Source organism: Mus pahari, chromosome 2 (assembly GCF_900095145.1).
Source record: "Mus pahari chromosome 2, PAHARI_EIJ_v1.1, whole genome shotgun sequence".
NCBI classification, from domain to species: Eukaryota; Metazoa; Chordata; class Mammalia; order Rodentia; family Muridae; genus Mus; species Mus pahari.
The window spans coordinates 137,996,378-138,002,099 of NC_034591.1; positions in this window are offsets into that span (position 1 = coordinate 137,996,378).

A 5,722-nucleotide genomic window follows, 5' to 3' on the forward strand; every position below is an offset into this window, starting at 1 on the left:
AAGAAGAAGAAGAAGAAGAAGAAGAAGAAGAAGAAGAAGAAGAAGAAGAAGAAGAAGAAGAAGAAGAAGAAGAAGAAGAAGAAGAAGAAGAAGAACTACAAATGGCTTCTTTCCTGATGGGTTTGAGCAACCTTAGCCATCAGGAAAATGAAAATTTAAAAATTGATATTCTATCTCACCCAGACAGAATGGCTATAACCAAGAAAATAAACTATGACAAATATTCCCCAAAGAATGTAAGTTGGCTTCCCACAGAGGTCACTGTACAGGCATGTTTGCTGCAGCACTCTTCACAACCGCTAAGACAAGGACTCAGTGTAGAAGCCCATCAACAGATGCGTGAATAAGAAGGTAGCACATAGTCACATCCTAGGATGAGAAACTAGGTCTCCCGGGGAAGAAATGAGCAAAACTGAAAGTCATCATGTTAAACAAAAGAAGCCCGACTCAAACACAAAAAGAGATTCTCTCTTATGCAGAATCAAGATTTACACACACACACACACACACACACACACACACACACACACACACACACACTGTACTCTGATCAGGTTTCCCTTATTCTATCTCCTCCTCCCACTGAAGCCCTTCCTCCAATTTTTTTTCTGTTCCTGTGATAATCACCTTGACCAAAAGCAACATGAAGAGCAAGGGTTTATTTCAGGTCTCTTGTCTCAGCTCTGGCTCATCATCTATCAAGAAGGAAGGGCAGGGCAGGACTGAAGGCAGGAGCCTAGAAGCAAGTACTGAAGCTGAGGCAGTGGAAAAACAGTGTTTGCTTGTTTGCCTCTCGGCTTGCTCAGTTTGCCTTTTTATACACCTGAGAGCTATGTTTCCAGGAACAGCATTTCCACTGTGGCCTGGGCCTTTGTGCATCAATTACCAATTAAGAAAGTCCTCACAGGCCTGTCTACAGGCCAGTCTAATGGGAGCATCTTCTCAGTGGAGGGTCCCTCTTCTCAGGTGACTTCAGCTTGAATCAAATAAACAAAAGAACTAACTAGCATATTCTCCTACAAACATTCCACGTGCATGTGTGGTGTATGTGGTATGTGATGTGGTGTGCATGTGTGGTGTATGTGGTCTGTGTGTGCATGTGTGGTATATGTGGTGTGTGTGTGTGTGTGTGTGTGTGTGTGTGTGTGTGTGGTGTATGTGGTGTGTGGGGTATGTGTGTGTGTGTGTGCGTGCGTGTGTGTGGTATAGTGTGTATGTGTGGTGTACGTGGTGTGTGTGTGTGTGTGTGTATGTATGTGTGTGTTTGTGTATTGCATTTCATTTAGGTTGCTTGTTTGAATATACATGGAGGCTTATTTACTTTCACGCTCTTGAAATTAGCACCAGCCACCAACTATGGACTCTAAAAAGATTAATTTTTAGCTTATATAGTAGGTCATATCTGTAATCCAAGTACTTGACAAACTGAACCAGGAAAGACTCTGGATGGGCAGGGGGAAAGGAGGAGAGGGGAAGAGAGGGGAGGGGGAGAAGGAAAGAGGAGGAAATGGAGAGGGAGGAGAGGGGGAGAGGAAAAGGTCTTTCTTGCTTCTAGTGTCTTCCTCATTTTCTTTTTTCAGTGTCTCGGGGGTGGTATGCAGGGGGCAGGTGAGAAACTAAATTTTTTTCTTATCCAGAGTGGTCCTTCCGGACTGAAACTACAGCACCATAAATAGACCACTTGCTTAGCACTCAGATGCATAAAAAACAAACAAACAAATGATAGTGGTCTTCCTTTCAGAAAAAAAAAAAGTGAGTGTTACATACACATGTGTGCATGTACAGTGCACTGGGTATGTGAAAGTGTGGGTACTTGTATATGTGTGTATGTACTGGGATTTGAACTCAGTGTCTTGTGCATACTAACAATCACTCAGCCACCCAGCCCAGTGGTACTAATCTTTATCAGTCAATGTAACTAAAATAAAATGGCTTTGTTCAAAGCAGTGGTTCTCAACCTTCCTAATGCTGCAACCCATCAAATACAGTTCATGTTGTGGTGACCCCAAAGCTGTTTAACTGCTACACCATAACTGTAAATTTACTACTGTTAAGAATTGTAATGCAAATATCTGATAGACAACTCTCCTGGGGGTTGCGACCCCCAGGTTGAGAACCACTCTTCTAGTGCAGTCCTCTATCTTTGCGTTATCCTGGCTTTCTTGATGTTGAATTTGCTTTGTCGCTGAGGATGACCTCTATTTCCTGAGCTTCCTGCCTTCATCTCCAGAGTGTTGAGATTACAAGCAGGTAACATCACACCAAGTGTTATGTAGTGCTAGAGGCACACTCAGGGACTCCTTTGTGCACTAAACCAACAGAGCTATATTGCCAGCCCTCTATGTATTTTATATTTTCTTCTAAAGTGTTCTGCTCAGGCATCTTATTTCCTCATTTTCCCCGACTCTTTCCACTTTTCACATATACCACTGGGCTTATGCCTGTTAATCTACTTTCATTCTCTGTGATGTGGTTTCAGTAAGTTCCTAATCCACTTCACTTGGTGGCACCCCAAGGACACCCCGGTACCTTCTGCCAAGGAATGGAACTCTTGGTAGCCATGTTTTTATTCTCTCCAGTTTAGCAGAGACCAGAAGAGAGAGGCCCCTTTTCAGGCTCCCTCTAGCAAAGCAGACTCAAGACTACATATGGAGAACTGGAGTCACAACCAAATCACAATGCAAGGAAAACAGAGGGAAGGGCCAGTGACACTTGGCCGCTCCCTGATCTCTCTGTGTCCCCTCCACCCTTGAGTCACCACAGGCTCAACTCTCTTTACTTTTTCTCTTCTATGTGTCAAAGCTCACCAACGGATGCACTGACGCAAGAGAGGTGGCCAGGTCACCCTGCCCAGGCTTAGACAGTGGTGTGAGAACCAACACTGAACTCCCAAATGCAAGAAAGAAGAGGATGTTTCTGTTAAAAGACAGAAAGAGAAACAAGGAAATCACATACTCGGGTTGCTCTATGAGAGAAAGATACTTTGTCAATGAACATTTCTTGAACAGTGTTGTGGGTTAAGTTATGTTTCCTTCCCCAAGTTCACACTGAATCTTAACCACAGTTATCTGACACTGTACCTGCACGCGGGTTCAGCCTGGCGGCTTGTCCTGCAGGTTGACTTTTTGAGATTGTTTCTTCCATGCCTGTAAAAAAAAAAAAAAAATCATCCTGGAATTTTTATCCAGATTGCATTGCATCTGTAGATTGCTTTAGATAGAATGGCCATTTAAATGGTATTAATTTTTCCAACCCATTAGCATGGGAGGTCTTTCCAGGCTGCTCTTGAACTCAGAGACCCTCCTTGCCCGCCTCCCGAGTGCTGAGATGATGGCGGGCGGGTGCCTACCACCACTGCTCAGCTGTCTTCATGTTTTGAATGGACTCTCCCATTTCGTTCAACTTGGGTTCTGCTCTCTGAGGTATGTTCATGACTTCTTTGAGTTATCTGAGCAGAGTTTAACTCATTCTTTTTCATTCTTCGGAAGTTCTTCCAAGTCATTTCCATTGGGTGCCATTACTGTGGAGTTAGTAATTTTGGGGAGAGACACATTACTGTGGTTTTCCATGCCACCTTTTGTTCCTGGGCTGGGGCTTGCACATCTGGGGCGCTTTGTTGGTTGAGCACTTCTGTTTAAATCCCTGTTGTTGTCCTTAAGGTTTACAACTCTTAGCCATTTGCATGAGTCTTAGTTAGGGTTTTATTGCTGTGAAGGGACACCATGACCAAGGACAACACTTAATTGGGGCTGGCTTACCGGTTCAGAGGTTCAGTTCATTATCATTATGGCAGGAAGCATGGCAGCATCCAGGTAGGCATGGCACTGGAGGAGCTAAGAGTTCTACATCTTGTTTCAAAGGCAAACAGGAGAAGACTGGCTTCCAGACAGCTAGGAGGAGGGTCTCAACCCCCCCCTCCCCATTGGCACACTTCCTCCAACGAGGCTACACCCACTCCAACATAGCCACATCTCTTAATAGTGCCACTCCTTGGGCCAACCATATTCAAACCACCACAGCATGTATTATTAGAGCTCAGAGAAGTGTCATGTCCTCATAGCTAACTGAAGTTACAGGCCATCGAGAGCCACCCCACACTGGCAACCCATATCCAGACATCTGCAAGAGTACTACATGCTCTAACCAATGAACCATCTCTCCAACTCTCACATATCTTCTTTCAGTGGGTGTGTAACTGATGTTTAGAAGACCGGGCTGTACGGTGGTTGAAATATTATTTTCTTCTGTGGGGCTGGTACCGAGAGTTGCAGTTCCATCTTCTGAGACTCTGCTGTGGGTCCTCAAAATCACTTTCCTGTCAGTACAGACTGGGTCCTCTCAACCACGGGATTCTGGTAGGACTTTTCAGTCTGCTCATTTAATCCTTGGTCCATCTACCTCTCATATCTGGTGTAGTTTATCGGAAACCTAAAATTATTACCAGTTCCCCCGAGTCTAGGGATTTCCTTCTGAGTTTTGAAAATCCAGCCTATGTGTACCCTTTGTCCTAGCCCTGGGTCCATTACTCTGTCTAGCCAGAATGTAACCGTGCCTCAGCTCTGACCATCTCTGAGCCTATAGCAGCTTTCTGTGCTTTACATACCTTTACACTTAAGTCTCTGTTACACTCCCTAAACCCCATTTGTTTTCTTAAGCTGAATTATATTAATTTATCAGACCAATAGTAGTCTTTAGGTCAGAATTTGGGTCAGTAGACTGTTGAGAAATGAAAAGCAGGGGCTGTAGAAAACGTCCTATGTCACCTCCTTAAGCACGGTGCCAGAAGCTGTCTCCCAATCCGACTGATAACTTTGGGAGTTTACAGTATCTGGCCCTCAGACTTCTGGGAAGTTTTGTACTGGGCATGCGGGTACAAAGTTAAACAGTTCTCTGAGTGGGCAAGTGAGGATGCTTACAGGAAAGACAGAAAGAAGACCCAGAGACAAAAGTTAGAAATCAGGAGGGCTGCAGGTCAATACCATGCCAGCCTCCAGTTTACTTCTCTTAGCCTCTTTATACGTTTCAGTGCCATGGGAAACAAAGAGACATGGCTGACATACATAGGATATCTCTTCCCATCCAGAGGCCTCGCTGCTCATTCCACCAAGATTAACAGAACTTGCAGCCCCTCACCCTGAGCCTCAAATGTATCCCTTCTTAGTATTTCCTCTGTCAGCAGGCCAGGAAGTCTGCCAGCAGATATTGACCTGCCTTGACTCTGCCTGCCAGGCAGGCTTTCACAGAAGCAGGCAAAATTGGCTCCCAACATCATTTCATCTCTGTAGTTGAAGGTAGGACATGGGTAATGTCTGCTTCCATTTTGGGGACGTGACTTTATACTACCCTCCATTTTGAGTTAGGGACAAAGAGAAAGCACCGGGCAGAGGCGGTGCTCATCTTGGGCTATGAATCTCTTTTTTCAATGGGTGGGAGTCTTACACCAATGCAGGAAAGTTTCTCTTCCTTTCTCTAATCAGACTTCTCATGAAGTCTCTAGAAAACAAATATAGAGGATGTAGTGTTGAAACAGGACTGGAAGGTGCAGAATGAGGCCAATTCTGCCCATAAACAGACACTGGTGCATTCCCTGCTTCCACTTTTCAGTCTGATGAATTCAGGGAAGGCCAGAGCAGAGCATTCCCATAGGGTCCCTAATCATGAGTAGGTTCTCTCTCTCTCTCTCTCTCTCTCTCTCTCTCTCTCTCTCTCTCTCTCTCCCTCC